This window comes from Bombina bombina, chromosome 5 (assembly GCF_027579735.1).
Source record: "Bombina bombina isolate aBomBom1 chromosome 5, aBomBom1.pri, whole genome shotgun sequence".
NCBI lineage: Eukaryota > Metazoa > Chordata > Amphibia > Anura > Bombinatoridae > Bombina > Bombina bombina.
Genome location: NC_069503.1, coordinates 1,148,455,224 through 1,148,473,425, shown reverse-complemented (window position 1 = coordinate 1,148,473,425; position 18,202 = coordinate 1,148,455,224).

Sequence of the window (18,202 nt, the reverse complement as noted above, 5' to 3'; positions counted from 1 at the left end):
AATATATATATGGACATACTTACACCTACGCTTTTGCCCTTGAACAAGATTAGATTAGTGTTAAAGCCAATTAAGCGTTCTCTACTCCCAACACATTCACATTCACAGAATAGCACCATGTTTGCGGGGATGGGGGAGAACCCCCTATCCAACTTTCCCCTCTCTTTATTCTCTGTCTCTCTTCCACCTCCTCATCTCTCCTCGTCTACATACCCCCCTTGACGGATACTGCAAATGACGATTAAACGGACATCCTGGAATGTGGGAGGTATTAACTCCCCGGTGAAGAGGAGGTCGATTCTGTCTCACTTGCGAAAGTTGGACTCTGACATTGCGTTTCTTCAAGAAACCCACCTAATAGACTCTGAACATGACAAACTGCAACAGACCTGGGTGGGGGCGATTTCTTACCTTTCATATACTAGCTCTAGTAGGGGTTTGGCTATCCTCTTTGGCAAACGCTCACCAATAGAAATTCTACATACACATAAAGATAGGGAGGGTAGGTTCCTGATACTGCAAATCAAGCTCCAACATACTATCTATACCCTTTGTAACATATATGCCCCTAACTCTAAAACACTAGCTTTCTGGGATGCCCTGATACAAACATTGACCCCCTTTATGGGGACCCCGCTTATAATTGGAGGGGATTTTAACCTTGCTCCAAACCCTCAGTTAGACAGATCATGGCTCGGCTCTGCAGATGCCGGTACCAAACTACCAAGCCATAAAGGGAAATTCGAATCAAAAATTTTCGCTAAGTTACAGTCTGATCTGGCGGTGTGCAACATATGGAAAAGGAGACACCCCATGGATAGGGGTTACACGTGCTTATCTAAGGCAGCGGGCTCGTTGTCTAGGATAGACATGTTCTGGATATCGGACTTTCTTATACCCAGGGTAGACCGGGAAAACATATATTCGATTCTGCTCTCAGATCATGCCCCAGTGGGCTTGACATTGAGACTCGTTAAACCTAGGCCAAATAAAAATACACTAAGATTCCCATCATATCTTATGACCTCGGAAACTTTCCAAAAACATCTTATACACTGTTGGAATGACTATTATACGGACAACCAACAGCACTTGAATGAGCCACAGCTGTTCTGGGACACCGCTAAAGCGGTTCTTACGGGACACATCATCTCTTATGTAGCTAATCTGAAACATAGAGCGCAGCAAAGATATACGGAGTTGCAGAAAACACTAGAACGCTCTTTTCTGAGATACACTGCAATTAACTCCAGGGAAACGCACAACGCATTCGTGCTTGCAAAGGAGGAACTAGACACCTTCTTAAAGCAGAGATTGACATCAGAGCTGCTGAAATCAGCTGCCAGGTTTCATAGATATGGCAACAGATCGGGCAGACTGCTTCCCATTTTGGTGAACAAGAGAGAGGTTAGGCGGGAGGTTGCAGCCATACAGCTACAAGACAACATCTATACTACTCCAATAGATATTGCGGAGGGCTTCACCCTATATTATAGACAACTATATGCTAGACAAGCTGAACCTCCAGCAGAGATGCTGGAGACCTTTTGGAGTTCAGTATTACCCCCGAGTCTAACTGATGACCAGTTGAGCTCTCTTAATGCCCCTATCTCCCTGGGAGAAGTACAAGCTACAATCAAATCGCTAGCTCTGGGCAAAGCGGCGGGTCCTGATGGCCTACCAGTAGAATTGTATCGTATGCTTATGCCACAGATATCCCCTACACTCACCAAAATGTATGTGGATCTTTTCGAGGGAGATAGTCTCCCCTCCACTACTTTTTCCTCCGCGCACATAACCTTAATCCCGAAACCAGGTAGAAACCCCTTGGAACCGGGATCTTACCGCCCCATATCGCTCCTATATTCGGACTACAAGATTTTCACTAAACTTCTTGCAAATCGTTTAAAAACTATATTACCCACCCTACTTGACTCTGATCAAACTGGTTTTGTGTATGGAAGGACCCCGGTGACCAACTTGAGGTGTGTGCTCCACGTCATCAAGCACTATTGGGAAAGGGAACAGGCTCACCCAGGGAGAGGAAATTCGGAGGCCTTTCTGCTATCTTTAGATGCGGAAAAGGCCTTCGACCGTGTCGAGTGGCCATACCTCTTTGATACCCTGGGCCATTTTAATTTCAGTGGCTCCTATTTGGAAACGTTGAAAAAACTCTATGCAACCCCTGATGCCCAAATTCTAGTTAACGGGTGTTTCTCTTCGGGTTTTACCCTGGAGAGAGGCACTAGACAAGGGTGTCCTCTTTCCCCCCTAATTTTTGATCTGGCCTTGGAGCCTTTGGCACTGAGGCTACGACAGGTCTTTCCAGGAGTCACAATAGGCAATGTGACGCTGCACCTGGCGCTGTATGCGGACGATATGATGCTCTTTGTGGACTCTCCTGCGAGAGTCATTCCTACTGTTCTGGATACACTGGAATCGTTTGGGCGATTCTCAGGGTACAAAATAAATACCACCAAATCTGAGATACTTTGGCTGCATAGACAATCTTCTAAGCCTATTATGTTTCCCTTTGTGGAAGTAACAGATTTCCTCACATACCTGGGTATCAACCTACACTGAAACCCGCACCGCATATACGAACTCAATATTACAGGCCAGTGTGATCGGATTTGTTCTAGACTGGATGGCTGGCAAAATCTCCTACTAAGTCTTACAGGACGAATAAATCTATTTAAAATGTCGCTCCTGCCGAAAATCTTGTACCCCCTGTCAATGCTGCCTTTCATGATGTCTAAGGGTGACATTGTGAGACTGGACAGAGCGCTACGGCACTTCATATGGAAGGGGAAGAAATCCAGAATAGCAACTCACAAACTGCACGCTTCCTTTCTGAATGGAGGCCTTGGATTGCCGCACATCCAATATTATAACCGGGCATCTCTTATATGACTAGTATTGGACTGGCAAATGGGCACGGGACACTTCTCGGATAAACAATTGGAGGAAACTGTAATTGGAATATGCAGCCTGACGTATCTGCCCTACTGTCCTTTGGGAGACCTGCCCCAACATATACCTAATAATCTTTTGTCTAGGGATCCCCTTAGGACTTGGTTCCAGGCACATAAAACACTGGGGCACTCGTGCCCCACTCCTAAGTATTTACCTATTAAGGGTAATACTGGCTTTCCCGGCGGCAGTGAACAAGCCCCCTTCAATGTATGGCATGCAAAGGGATTGCAGAGGGTGGGGGATGTTCTGGATCCGTTGTCGCACACTGTCAGAACATTTCAGGAACTGAAAACCACCTTTGAGCTTCCAAACACACATTTCTATGCATACCTGCAATTTCGACATTATGTTAAAACATTAATGGATACCAACCCAAAGTTTTGGAGCCAAGCCCCATTTGCAGTCCCCCAGATTGCTTTTAAGATGGGGAGCTTCTCCATGTCGGAGATTTATCAAGAGATGCTCCGTCAACACACCACTAAAGCTCAGGAAGTGACACTAGAGAGATTGAAACTAGATACCACCCAAGAGATCTCCATCCAAGATATTAAAAACAGTCTCATGAAAGCTAAATCGGCCACTCTGGCACTGGCGCTGAGAGAAGCACAGATTAGAATGATCAATAGGGACTACATCACTCCTAGCAGAAGGGCGAGGTGGAGTCCCAAGCACCCCAACGAGTGTGTGAAGTGTCGGATTTCCGATCCCCCCTTGACGCATTACTTTTTTGATTGCCCTTTGATTAGACGATTTTGGAGCCGCCTACAATATTGGCTTAAAATTAACTTAGGCATTGATATTTCCTTTAACCTCACGAATATATACTTATTTACATGGATTACTGTTGCCAATAAAGCCCAGCCTTTGTTAACACTTTGAACACTACTAGCAAGACACTGCATACTGACCTTGTGGTGTTCCAGTCGCGCCCCGACTATACCACAATTTAAGAAAACATTACTCAAACACCTATTTATTGAAAGACAGGACGTCTTTCAATAAATAGGACGGGTTTTATGGAAATGCTGCCCCCAGAGCAGCAGAACCAGATCCTCAGACCATTTGCGAACCATGAGATAATACTAGAGGCGATGCTTAGGGGTGACTGGACAGCACTGACAGTGGAGAGACCCCTCCAGAGCAGACCCGGTGACTCTGAAACAATACTTATTGAATCTTTCTTTTAACTCTTATAATTTTTTTCCCCCTTTCTCCTCTTCTTCTTTCTCTCTCTTTCTCTCTCCCCCACCCTTAACTTCTTGCAGACATGACTGCCCATATACTTCCTTCATCATTAGGTTTTACGGGACGCCATTAGAATGCGGCTTCTCAAACTTAGATTAGGTACTTTTTGTTTAAGTTAGGTGTTAAGATTTAGGATTATAACTGTATAAACAATAAAATATGTTGAGGGATACGTGCAAACTGTCAATTGAATGCTATAGAATGATAATTATATCTTAACAGATTTATAGTACATTTGTAAGGATATACTCGCCCTAATATCAGGGCCAAGGAGATACCATATGTACATGTATATGCCATGTTGATTTAAACTATGTACGTACCTGCCTATTGAATGTAAAACAAGTGGATGTATTTGTGGAATCTGTAACATTTTGTTGTATCCTCAACATTAATAAAGAGAATTTAAAAAAAACCCAAAACAAATCACACTCTTTTTTGTAGGCAGGGCCGCCATCAGGGAGTGACAGGGATGACTCCTGTCAGGGGCCCAATGAGCCAGGGGGCCCCATGAGGCAAGAACTAAAAAAAATAATAATATATTTTTTTTAAAAAAAAATTGGCAGCCACCAGTGGGTACTACAGCAGAGTGCTAATTGAGCATGGGAAATGTTATTACGAGGAGTAAAGTATTAGCATTTGAGAGGATTTCTGAGTGTGCACTAAACCACTATGCACAGTGTGAGACAGACTTGGCACTTTGTTTGTACAGTGTGTGCCTGAGTCAGACGGCTGATCACTTTCATTTGCATAGGAGGTAGGACTTACTTAGCAAATGTTTTTTATTTCTTTGTGCAATTTTAGATTGTAACTTCAGTGTGATAGTAGTTGTATGGTGGGGATAGGGGTCCATAAAAACACATTTTTTTTAGCAGCATGTATTTATGATTATTTGACAATGTTGTAGAAATTCTATATTTAAAACCATGCAGAAAGGTTTCCTCCTCAATACAGAAATGGTAGATGCCCTTTTGGCAGATATGAATTTATATATATATATATATATATATATATATATATATATATATATATATATATATATATATATATATATATATATATATATATATATAACATTCCAGTTTACTGCCCCTTTATGCAAGGACTTTCCAGATGCAAGGAGGCATTTTATCTAAGATTTTTACATCTGCATAACATTTTATACTCTCAGACTAAGATTGCTCACTGTTTGATAGAGACAGGTTAACTTAAAACTGTTCAGTTTACACTACAGCTGACTTAATTTTGAAATACATACCAACAAGCCTAAATCCTGCATTTAACCAGATCTAATGGTATGAGTACCACAGCTTATGTTCCCACCAAGACCATATAGAGTACAGCATTTTCAAAATCCATAAGTACAGCTGACAGATGGGAACATTTGTACACTATATTTGCAGTGGTGCTCTTGGTTGGGGAAAATGCAGAAAAACCAAACAAACATATGTCAACCTTTTAAAGGTACTTTTCTTCATCTAGCCATCTACCCAGCTCATTAATGTACAATTTTGAATTCACAGAATTATTTTTGTTTGCACATTTACAAATATGATTCTTTAAAAAGTGATCTCTTAATTTCTGCAATTTTTTTTATCATGCATGTCACACACTGTTGATTTAGGGAATGCAAGGTGCATAAATCTTTCCTCCTGTGAGTGTTTATGTGGGTGTATGTGTTTATGTCTTTGTGCTTTGGTTTGTGTCTCTATGTGTATGTATTTTTTATCTGTGGGTCTCTCTGTGAGGGTGGGTGTGTATGTCTTTGTGCATTTTCTGTGGATGTCTGTGAGGGTGTGTGCATATGTCTTCAAGCTTTTTCTATGGGTGTCTCTGTGAGGGTGTGTGTATGTCTTTGTGTGTTTACTGTGGATGTCTCAGTGAGGGTGTGTGTATGTATGTCTTTCTGTGTTTTTCATGTGGTTGTCTCTGTGTGTGTGTGTGTGTGTATGTCTTTGTGTATTTTCTGTGGGTGTCTCTGTGTGTGTGTATGTCTTTGTGCTGTCACTGTTGGTGTTTCCTTGGGTGTATGTGCAAGTTTGAGTTTGTGTGTGTGTCCATTTTCTGTTCCTTTTTAGGACATTTTGACCTTACTACTAATTATTCAGATCTTTCTACAGACTTTGAGACTAACAAGACCTTTCCGGAAGTAACCAATCCACTATTTAACCTTTAAATTATTGTTTAGGCAGTTCAGGGCCCTTCCTTTCAGCCACTGCATGCTGTTGCCATCATTTAGTTGGCATCTTCCTTTACAAAAAGATAATCAGAACTCCATATTTTGTTTTCTAAATCTCCTTTTTTTACAAAACTGCAGTTTACCTCATTACTTGTCAGGTCAATGTAAACAAGTGCTAAGTGTCTGTTTGGGTTTCTGTGTCTGCTAGAGTGTCTATATGTGAATCCTTATGTGTGAGTGTGTCTGTGTGTGTGTATATTACTACCTTTACAACATTTCCAAGTTTAAATAGACAATTAAGAATAAAGTCATATACGTTTTATTCACTTGGTCAAAAATTGCACATGTCAAAGGAGGGGGAGGGGCCTGATCAATGGTTGAGTCAGGGGCCCAAAAATTTCTAGTGGCGGCCCTGTTTGTAGGTATCATGATTAGTGCAGTTACGTTTAATCCTTGTAAACTGTCCCTTTGCTATAGCAAAAGGGACATGGGCTGGGTAGTTACTTTCAGCATGTAGAAGCGTGTTTTTTGAAATTGGTTTCCTATATAGCTCACTTTCAATGGTCTTGTCATTTTTCCCTATCAGGGTAACATCTAAGTAGTTAATCCTTTCGCTGTTAAATTCCATAGTAAATTTCAAATTTACGTGGTTATCATTTAGATATTCCACAAATAGCAAGGCCTCCTCCTTACTGCCTGTCCACACAAACAGCAGGTCATCTATGAATCTCAGATAGACCTTAATAGATGACCTGAAGGGATTTCTACCTCCAAAGATGTGCACAGTTTCCCACCAACCTAAAAATAGGTGCGTATGATGGGGCAAATATTGCACCCATCGCTGTGCCACATCTCTGGAGGTAGAAATGATCCTCAAAGGAGAAAAAATTGTGCTCAAGTAAATATCTAACCACCATCAGATAATACTCTCTCTGTCCATCTGTCGAGTCAATATGTTGTAAGAAGCTATCTAAAGCCTTTAGTCCAAGGTCATGGGGTATGGTTGAGTACAGCGATACTACATCCACTGTGAGCCAACTGTAGTTAGACCTCCACACAATTCCATCCAAAATATTCAAGAGGTGTTTCGTATCTCTTAGATAACTTGTCAGCTGGCTCACAAGTGGCTGTATGACCGAATCAGCCCACTCGGAAAGGGGCTCAAGCAGAGAGCCAATCCCTGACACTATGGGCCTCCCTTTTATGTTGTCCAGTGTTTTATGAATTTTAGGTAGGTGGTGGAGGATTGGAGTCTCAGGGTACTTTACAGTTACATAATCAGCTGTTTTAGGATCTAAAAAACCTCTTTCAACCCCCTCATCCACCAGAGACCTTATCTGTGACTGATATGTTTTTGTGGGATCCCTTGGAAGGATAGTATATGTCTCTCCATCCTGTAATTGATTGAGTGCCTCTTGCACATATTCACTTTTATCAAGGATCACTGTACTTCCTCCTTTATCTGATTTTTTGTAGACTATGTTAGTCTTATTTTTAAGTACTTTTACTACATTGCTAATATTACTAGCATGTCTATTTTTCCTTGAAGTTACCTCTTTATTTAGTTCAGTTAGCTCCCTTTCAATGGTTCTATGAAATAGTTCAAGGACAGTACCTCTGCTTTGAATCGGGTAGAAGGTAGATTTAGGGGCAAATTTTTGGCCAATTTGATTATCTAAAGTTGAGCCTTCTCTTAAACTGTCATGAGTAAATTCAGTATCATTATCATCCAGAAGATCTACCAGATCTCTCACAGTGCACTGATCCTCAAAACCAAAACCTGGTTCATCTCTGATTAGACAAGTTTTTCCATTAGAGACATCAGTGTCTTCTGAGGGATGATGTGTGGGTTCTGGAATAATCTCATTAGTCATATCAGTTGAAAAATGTCGTTTTAGGGTGAGGTTACGTACAAACCTATTTAAGTCAATGAGGGTCTCAAAAAGATAAAAATTATTTTCAGGAGCAAACCCTAATCCTAGATTTAAAATCTTATATTCTTCTGTTGTTAATATTTCATCAGAAATATTGATAACATTCCCTACCATGAGGACTTTTCTCCCCAGAGGTGTAGTTATAATTTCAGTGATAAGGTTTATTTTTGCATCCGTAAATGATATCTTGGTTTCTCTATCAATTCTTTCTGTTCTCTTCTTAACCCCCCCCTTCGCTTCTTTCTCCATCCAGGTAAAAAACCTGTTGCATAGAATCCATTTCCTCTGTGTTTTGGGGAATTGTATTTGTATTATTTGACCTATCTTTATTAATCATGTATTTGCTTGCTGGATTTTGAAACCTTCTATTACCTCTTCCTCTTTGATATGGTCTAGATCTAATAGGATCATCTCTATATCCTGTGGAACTATCTCTATTTCCTGCGGCACTTTGTACTTCTACATGACTTCTTGCCTGTCCTCTGCCTCTACCTCTACCTCCCCTATTTCTTAATATTGATCCCCTAAAGGGCTTCTCTCCTGCAGATGGTAGAAAACTTTCACTTCCATAATGATCCTGTTGGTCATCTGAGCCATAACTTCTTCCATAGTCTTCTTCACCAGATTCTGCTTCCGTGTCAGAGAAAGTCACTCTTTTATTTCTTGTAATGTCTCTATTCATATCCCTTCCTTCTTCTCTTTTTTCATCCATGTTTCCATTATGTTGACCTTGTTTCCATCCTCTTCTGCCTCTACCTCCTCTTCGTCTTTGTTTAAATGTTCTTTTATAATTTGTTGCTCGTTCTCTCCTGTTCCACAGGAAGACTTGCTCTTTTTTATAGTCCTCAGAGTCTCGAATATATTTGCTGTGTTTTATTTTTAATATCTCCGATTTGGCCTCCTCAACCGTTGCTTTCAAGATTACATCCATTTCAACATATGTGGGATCCTCTGTAAATGTATCAAGGTTAACTTGTAATTCAAGTATCTGATCCCTAGTGAGCATTAGATCTTTTGTTTTATGTTTTATTGTTAGGAGTAAGAGTCTAATAGAGCATTCTTGCAAGATATCATTCCACTCCTTCACAAAGTCCTGATCTACCACCTCAAAGGTGGGATATTTATTCAACCTCAGTCCTAGTGGGATCATATTTAGATCTTTATAGCGTTCTAGTGTCCATTTGTCTAATTTCAGCCTTGTTTCTTTAAGTTGTAATTTTTCAATTTCTAGAAACAAATCTCCAAGTGCTGAATTAATTCTGCTATTAGAGAACACATCCTTAAACTCTTGACTTTGTTGAATTCTGTCGAATGATTTATCTAAAGAGTAAAATTTATTTACATTTTCCACTTCCATTTCTGTAGATGTGTGTGATACACTCTGTGGATTCTAACATATGTTTGCTTGTAGCTTTTTTATGTGTAGCTGTTTTAACTTTTAATAGAGCTTCACTGCCTTTTTGATGTGTATACAATAAGTCAATCCTCACTGAAAAGAAACTTCCAATAGTTTTTAAAGGACAGATTACAGTGAGTATGTTAGTTGATCACATCAATTTTTTCCATTTCAATTTGCAAACATTATGTTTATGCCTTTCTTTATGAAACCAATCACGAAAAAAATAAAAAAATTTGGCTTTCTGGTTATACACTTGCTTAACGTTATCACTTATATGACTTTTATGATTTTGGTTTGTAGTTTGTTTTAAGAGCTTAATTGATATTTACGGGAGAAAGCACAGTGAAGGAATGTCGGAGAGATAGGACGTCTAACAGTCCAGTGAGTACCTGCATACCCCAATGATTAATATATGTGCCTAATGAGGCTGGTTTTGAAGTTATACTATAGTGGAAACTATACTTTAAAATACGGGGACACTGTACATCGCACGTCACTTACAACTCCGCACTGACAAACGCTTTGAATATGCTGATGAGTGGTTTAACCCTTTGTTTGCTTTGCTGAATTGGCTGTAACTATGTTTGTCTGTATCTACACATGTGTGTAATCCTTCTGGTTGTAACTACACCTGGCTGTAACTATATATGTCTGTATCTAGACCTGTGTGCAATCCTTCTGGTTGTAACTACACCTGGCTGTAACTATGTTTGTCTTTATCTACACGTGTGTAATCCTTCTGGTTGTAACTACACCTGGCTGTAACTATATATGCATGTATCTACACCTGTGTGTAATCCTTCTAGTTGTAACTGCACCTGGCTGTAACTATATGTGTCTGTATCTACACCTGTGTGTAATCCTTCTGAGCATGGTTCATTATCAGTCCTTTAATGATGCCCTAAGGGTGGTTCGGAGGTCGGGTCAAGGTGCATTGCTGGCAAAACTTGATATTGAGTCTGCCTTCTGGCTGCTGCCAATTCACCTATCTCCTTTTTATCTCATGGGCTGCTTTTTCAACAGATTATACTATGTCGACCGTTGTTTACCCATGGGGTGTTCAATTTCCTTTGCCTATTTTGAAGCTTTCAGCTCTTTCTTACATTGGGCTGTCGCCGAGGTGGCAGTGGAGGATAGAATTACTCACTATCTGGATGATTTTTTATTGGTGGGCAGACAGGGCTCCAGGGAATGTGAGTTACTTCTGCACACCTTGAGACTGTTAATGACTAAATTCGGTGTTCCCTTGGCAGAGGACAAAACTGAGGGCCCTTGCACATGTCTTACATTCTTAGGGATAGACATTGACTCTGTAGCCGAGGAATGCAGACTCCCAGCAGATAAAGTCCGGAAGATGCTTAAGGAAGTGAGAAGACTGGCTTTGGGGTTTTTTTTGCACGCTAAAAGAGCTGCAATCCCTGTTGGGTCTGCTCAACTTCGCAGGTCGAGTAATCCCTATGGGGAGAATTTTTCAAAAAAGAATGGAGCGATTGTTGCCAGGGGTGACCTCCCCCTAAGGCAAGAATTAAGGTTAACAAAGACATGAAGGACGATCTCCAGGTTTGGGATCAGTTCCTTAGGGAATTCAATGGGGTTTGCATTTGGTGCAAACCACAGACGTCCGTGCAGTCCATTCACCTTTTTACGGATGCTGCGGGGTCCTTCGGCTATGGAGCTTACCTGGATGGTAGGTGGAGCGCTGAGCCGTGGCCGGTCGAATGGACTGTTAGTGTCTTACCAGGAACATGTGCTTCCTGGAACTCTTCCCCATTCTGGTGGCATTGGAGATCTGGGGAGATGAACTTAAAAACAGTTCCGTGGTTTTTTGGACAGACAATATGGGTGTGGTCTTTGCCATCAATGGACTCTCATCTTCATCCCCAGCAGTGGTTAGATATCTTAAGATTCTGGTCTTGGGGTGCCTTAAGCGGAACATTGAGTTTCAGGCTAGGCATGTCCCTGGGGTTGCTAATATTATAGCTGATGCACTTTCCCGTTTCCAGTGGGAAAATTTTAGGAAGTTTGCTCCTAATGCTGCGACTCATGATGTTCCCTGTCCTCCTTTCCTTTAGCAGGTGGCACTGGATGGCAGTCTCTGATTCCACTACTGAAGGCGTCCCTGGCACCTTCCACTTGGAAGTCTTATGTGAGGTATTGGGAAGAATGGGTTTTCTTCTGCGATGTTCAGGGATTTCCTTCCTGCGCAGGTGAACAAGCATGGTTGCTGCAATGGCTTGCGGAGCTTAGAACTAAGCAGGTGAAAAAAGGGGCGGTGACCGTGGTTAGCAGCAGTTTCCTTTTTCTGTAAATTGTTCACTCTGACGGACTCTTCCAAGACGTTTTTGGTTCGCCAAATTCTTCGGGGCTGGGGGAGGTCGGAAGTGCGACGACCTGACTTCCGGGAACCCCTAACTGCTGATCGGTTACTCCTTTTGCTTCAGGTTCTACCTGACGTCTGTTCCTCGAAATATGAGGTTCAACTTTTTTCCGCGGCATTCACCATGGCATTTCATGGTGCCCTTCGAGTTGGGGAATTGGTACCGCAGTCTAAGATGTCGAAAGAGGAAGGAGTGTTGTCCGAACACGTTCGATTCGCAGACAATGGGTCATTGCTATTTATTCCCAGATCCAAAGTGGATCAAGAGAGTAGGGGTGCTTGGCTGTCGCTCCCTGTGAATCAGGGTTCCGCCAGTTGCCCTTACGTCCTGTTGAAGGTCTTCTCGGACATGCGTCCAGTGGGTTTGCATAGGTTTTTAATTCACCAGGACGGTACAGCAGTGGTCCGCTTAATGTAGGATATGGTAAGCTGAATCAATATATACTTAGACTGGTGTTACTAACTAAAGGCTATATTAGACCTACATTATATTCAACATCATTATTCAAGCAATCCTAGTGAATAAACACTCTCCTGTCAATTGCATAACATCCAGTGGATTCACTATTCCCACTACAGATCGTAGTTGCTAATATTTATCTCTGCATTTTATTAGAACAAGATTATTGTTGAATAGACAACCCTGCTATGTATTAAAATTGGCATCCTAGGCAGGGAAGGATTCAAATAATTACCCCTTTCACTCTCTTATAGGCTATGTAACATAACAGGCCAGAATTATTCCTCAGAATTTTTAAAGTTGTATGTATGTGTGTATGTCCATATATATTTTTAAGTAATCTATTAAAAGTGATATTTTAATATTTCTCATCTCTGAAATAAAGTGTTTATCTATGCTTCTATAAGCCAAAATCAAGAGGAAAGAGAGTGCTATACAAGTGTACAAATTTTTCAGTCCAGTACTGATTTTTGTTTCCAATTAGTATTCTAGTACACAGCACCCAGGAGAATAAAGATATTTTACCTGCTAACAATATTGTTAATTTAAAACAGTATATAGTAATTTGTGATCAGCGTTCCTCACATAAAAAAACTCAGTAGTGCCATTAGTACCCCCAATCTCTCTCTAGTGGTCCTCTCCGTGTCTGGATTGTGGGGCACTCGTTCATGCACTGGGCAGCCATCCAAGCTTCTACTCGACCTGGAGGACAGCAACTGGGGTTCTCGTCATCTAGGGTGGTTATGAGGTGGTTAGGAAGGAGAGGCATTTGCTGGGCAGATCTGCCTGGATTGCTGCAAGATGTCATGAAACATTGGTAGAAACCCTATGTTTTGATCCTCCACTTAGGTGGAAATGATCTTGGCTTAATTTCCGGACGGGATTTGAGTGCAGTGATCCAGTCGGACCTGCGCACCTTCAAAGCTTGGATGCCTGGTGTGAGAATGGGATGGTCAAATATTATTCCCAGGTTGACATGGCGTCATATGGCCAGCCATAGGGACACTTCAGTTCAGAAAAAAGCTCAACAGGGATGTGAGGAAATTGATGTTTGAGCTTAGGGGCTTTGTTGTGGAGCACAATACCATTACGACAGCTGACCAGAGCCTCTACCGAGGCGATGGGGTACATCTTTTGGACCATGGCATGGACCTGTTTATTGAGTTTTGGGTGGAGGCGAGAGTGGCCCTGAATATGTGGGCAATCTCGTGGCGGGTGGACAGTGTCCGTGGGCAGGATGTGATCGAGGTAGAGTGACGGCTACTTCCGGCCAGGGGTCAAGTCCTCAGACGCGTGTATGGGGTGTTCACTGCCCGTGTGATTCGAAGCCGAGAACTCCCTAAGCCTTTCCCGTATTGAGCTACGCTCTGCTTCCTCTCCTGCACCCTGGTACTGCCCATCTAGTTAGCATGGGTTTCTACGCATTAGCTAGCACCCGATTGCCGCCACCCTGGCCCATGTTTATTCGTGCTGGTCGTTTGGTTCCTGTGTTGCCAAAATAAACGTGACCTATGGGTTTTCTAACCAAGAAGTTGTTTGTGTGTTTATTTCTATGTTAGAATTGAAGTTAAAAGTTTACATTAAACTTTAGGATGTAAATAGTTAAGTTATGATAATTCTTCCCACAGAGGAAGATATGGCATTTAATCCCTTATGCTGTAACTATACTTTGCTGTATCTAGGTGTGGCTGTAACTACACTTTGCTGTATCTACACGTGTCTGTAATTACGCTTTGCTGTATCTAGGTGTCGCTGTAACTAAACTTTGCTGTATCTACATATGGCTGTAACTATACTTTGCTATATCTAGGTATCGCTGTAACTATAATTTGCTGTACCTAGGTGTGGCTGTAACTACACTTTGCTGTATCTACGTGTTGCTGTAACTATACTTTGCTGTATCTACGTGTCGCTGTAATAATACTTTGCTGTATCTAGGTGTCGCTGTAATAATACTTTGCTGTATCTAGGTGTCGCTGTATCTATACTTTGCTGAACCTAGGTGTGGCTGTAACTACACTTTGCTGTATCTACGTGTGTCTGTAATTACGCTTTGCTGTATCTAAGTGTCGTCGTAACTATACTTTGCTGTATCTAGGTGTCGCTGTAACTATACTTTGCTGTAACTACACGTGGCTGTGACTATACTTTGCTGTAACTACGTGTGGCGGTAACTATACTTTGCTGTATCTACGTGTGGCTGTCACTATACATTGCTGTATCTAGGAGTCGCTGTCACTATATTTTGATGTATCTGGGTGTCGCTGTCACTATACTTTGCTGTATCTAGGTGTGGCTGTCACTACACTTTGTTATAAGTATGTGTGGCTGTAACTACACTTTGTTATAACTACTTGTGGCTGTAATTACACTTTTCTGCAACTACGTGTGGCTGAAACTACACTTTGCTGTATCTACGTGTGGCTGTAACTACACTTTGTTATAACTACGTGTGGTTGTAACTACACTTTGCTGTATCTACGTGTCGCTGTAACTACACTTTGCTGTATCTACATGTGGCTGTAATTACACTTTGCTGTATCTACTTGTGGCTGTAACTACACTTTGCTGTAACTATGTGTGGCTGTAACAACACTTTGCTGTATCTACGTGTGATTGTAACTACACTTTGCTGTATCTACATGTGGCTGTAACTACACTTTGCTGTATCTACGTGTGGTTGTAACTACACTTTGCTGTATCTACGTGTGGCTGTAACTACACTTTGCTGTATCTACGTGTGGCTGTAATTACACTTTGCTGTATCTACTTGTGGCTGTAATTACACTTTGCTGTATCTACTTGTGGCTGTAACTACACTTTGCTGTATCTACATGTGGCTGTAACTACACTTTGCTGTATCTACGTGTGATTGTAACTACACTTTGCTGTATCTACATGTGGCTGTAACTACACTTTGCTGTATCTACGTGTGGCTGTAACTACACTTTGCTGTATCTACATATGGCTGTAACTACACTTTGCTGTATCTACATATGGCTGTAACAACACTTTGCTGTATCTACGTGTGGCTGTAATTACACTTTGCTGTATCTACGTGTGGCTGTAATTACACTTTGCTGTATCTACTTGTGGCTGTAATTACACTTTGCTGTATCTACTTGTGGCTGTAACTACACTTTGCTGTATCTACGTGTGGCTGTAACTACACTTTTCTGTAAGTACGTGTGGCTGTAACTAAACTTTGTTATAACTACGTGTGGCTGTAACTACACTTTGCTGTATCTACGTGTGATTGTAACTACACTTTGTTATAACTACGTGTGGTTGTAACTACACTTTGCTGTATCTACGTGTCGCTGTAACTACACTTTGCTCTATCTACATGTGGCTGTAATTACACTTTGCTGTATCTACTTGTGGCTGTAACTACACTTTGCTGTAACTATGTGTGGCTGTAACTACACTTTGCTGTATCTACGTGTGGCTGTAACTACACTTTGCTGTATCTACATATGGCTGTAACTACACTTTGCTGTATCTACGTGTGATTGTAACTACACTTTGCTGTATCTACGTGTGGCTGTAACTACACTTTGCTGTATCTACGTGTGGCTGTAATTACACTTTGCTGTATCTACTTGTGGCTGTAATTACACTTTGCTGTATCTACTTGTGGCTGTAACTACACTTTGCTGTATCTACATGTGGCTGTAACTACACTTTGCTGTATCTACGTGTGATTGTAACTACACTTTGCTGTATCTACATGTGGCTGTAACTACACTTTGCTGTATCTACGTGTGGCTGTAACTACACTTTGCTGTATCTACATATGGCTGTAACTACACTTTGCTGTATCTACATATGGCTGTAATTACACTTTGCTGTATCTACATGTGGCTGTAATTACACTTTGCTGTATCTACTTGTGGCTGTAACTACACTTTGCTGTATCTATGTGTGGTTGTAACTACACTTTGCTGTATCTACGTGTGGCTGTAACTACACTTTGCTGTATCTACGTGTGGCTGTAATTACACTTTGCTGTATCTACTTGTGGCTGTAATTACACTTTGCTGTATCTACTTGTGGCTGTAACTACACTTTGCTGTATCTACATGTGGCTGTAACTACACTTTGCTGTATCTACGTGTGATTGTAACTACACTTTGCTGTATCTACATGTGGCTGTAACTACACTTTGCTGTATCTACGTGTGGCTGTAACTACACTTTGCTGTATCTACATATGGCTGTAACTACACTTTGCTGTATCTACATATGGCTGTAATTACACTTTGCTGTATCTACGTGTGGCTGTAATTACACTTTGCTGTATCTACTTGTGGCTGTAATTACACTTTGCTGTATCTACTTGTGGCTGTAACTACACTTTGCTGTATCTACGTGTGGCTGTAACTACACTTTTCTGTAAGTACGTGTGGCTGTAACTAAACTTTGTTATAACTACGTGTGGCTGTAACTACACTTTGCTGTATCTACGTGTGATTGTAACTACACTTTGCTGTATCTACATGTGGCTATAACTATACTTTGCTGTATCTACGTGTGGTTGTAACTACACTTTGCTGTATCTACATGTGGCTGTAACTACACTTTTCTGTATCTACGTGTGGCTGTAACTACACTTTGCTGTATCTACGTGTGGCTGTAACTACACTTTGCTGTATCTACGTGTGGCTGTAACTACACTTTGCTGTATCTACGTGTGGCTGTAACTACACTTTGCTGTATCTACGTGTGGCTGTAATTACACTTTGCTGTAACTACGCGTGGCTGTAATTAATTTGCTGTATCTACGTGTGGCTGTAATTACACTTTGGTCACAGCAGAAAAACGGAGCACAGGATGGAAGTTTTTCCAAAGCATTTATTTAAATAAACAGCAATATTAGGATAAAATGAATACTTGCAAGTACAGACTGTCTGGCCTGTAATTACACTTTGCTGTAACTATGTGTGGCTGTAATTACACTTTGCTGTATCTACGTGTGGCTGTAATTACACTTTGCTGTATCTACTTGTGTCTATAACTATACTTTGCTGTATCTACGTGTGGTTGTAACTACACTTTGCTGTATCTACGTGTGGCTGTAACTACACTTTGCTGTAACTATGTGTGGCTGTAATTACACTTTGCTGTATCTACGTGTGGCTGTAATTACACTTTGCTGTATCTACGTGTGACTGTAATTACACTTTGCTGTATCTACGTGTGGCTGTAATTACACTTTGCTGTATCTACGTGTGGCTGTAATTACACTTTGCTCTATCTTTGTGTGGAAGTAACTACACTTTGCTGTAACTACACATTGTTATAACTACTTAAGATCAGATAAACATATTACAATTGCTCTAATGAGATGATTCCTTGGTGTACTCTAAAACCCCCCAGTAAATTGTACTAACAAAGTCAGCTATAAAGCTTATAACATAATTATTTTTATGCACATTCCTTGTGCTGAGGTTCATCTTTGTTTTATGTAAATGTGATGATCTAACACACTTGCCTCTTGTATTTTCTTTATACCTGAACTAAGGGTCAGTTTGTGCATACGTCTGTGCTCCTGGGGTCAGGTGAGTTTATGTGTTTACCCTTCTTCTCAGATATAGTGACCACTGTCTAGCACATTTTGTGGACTTTTCCTT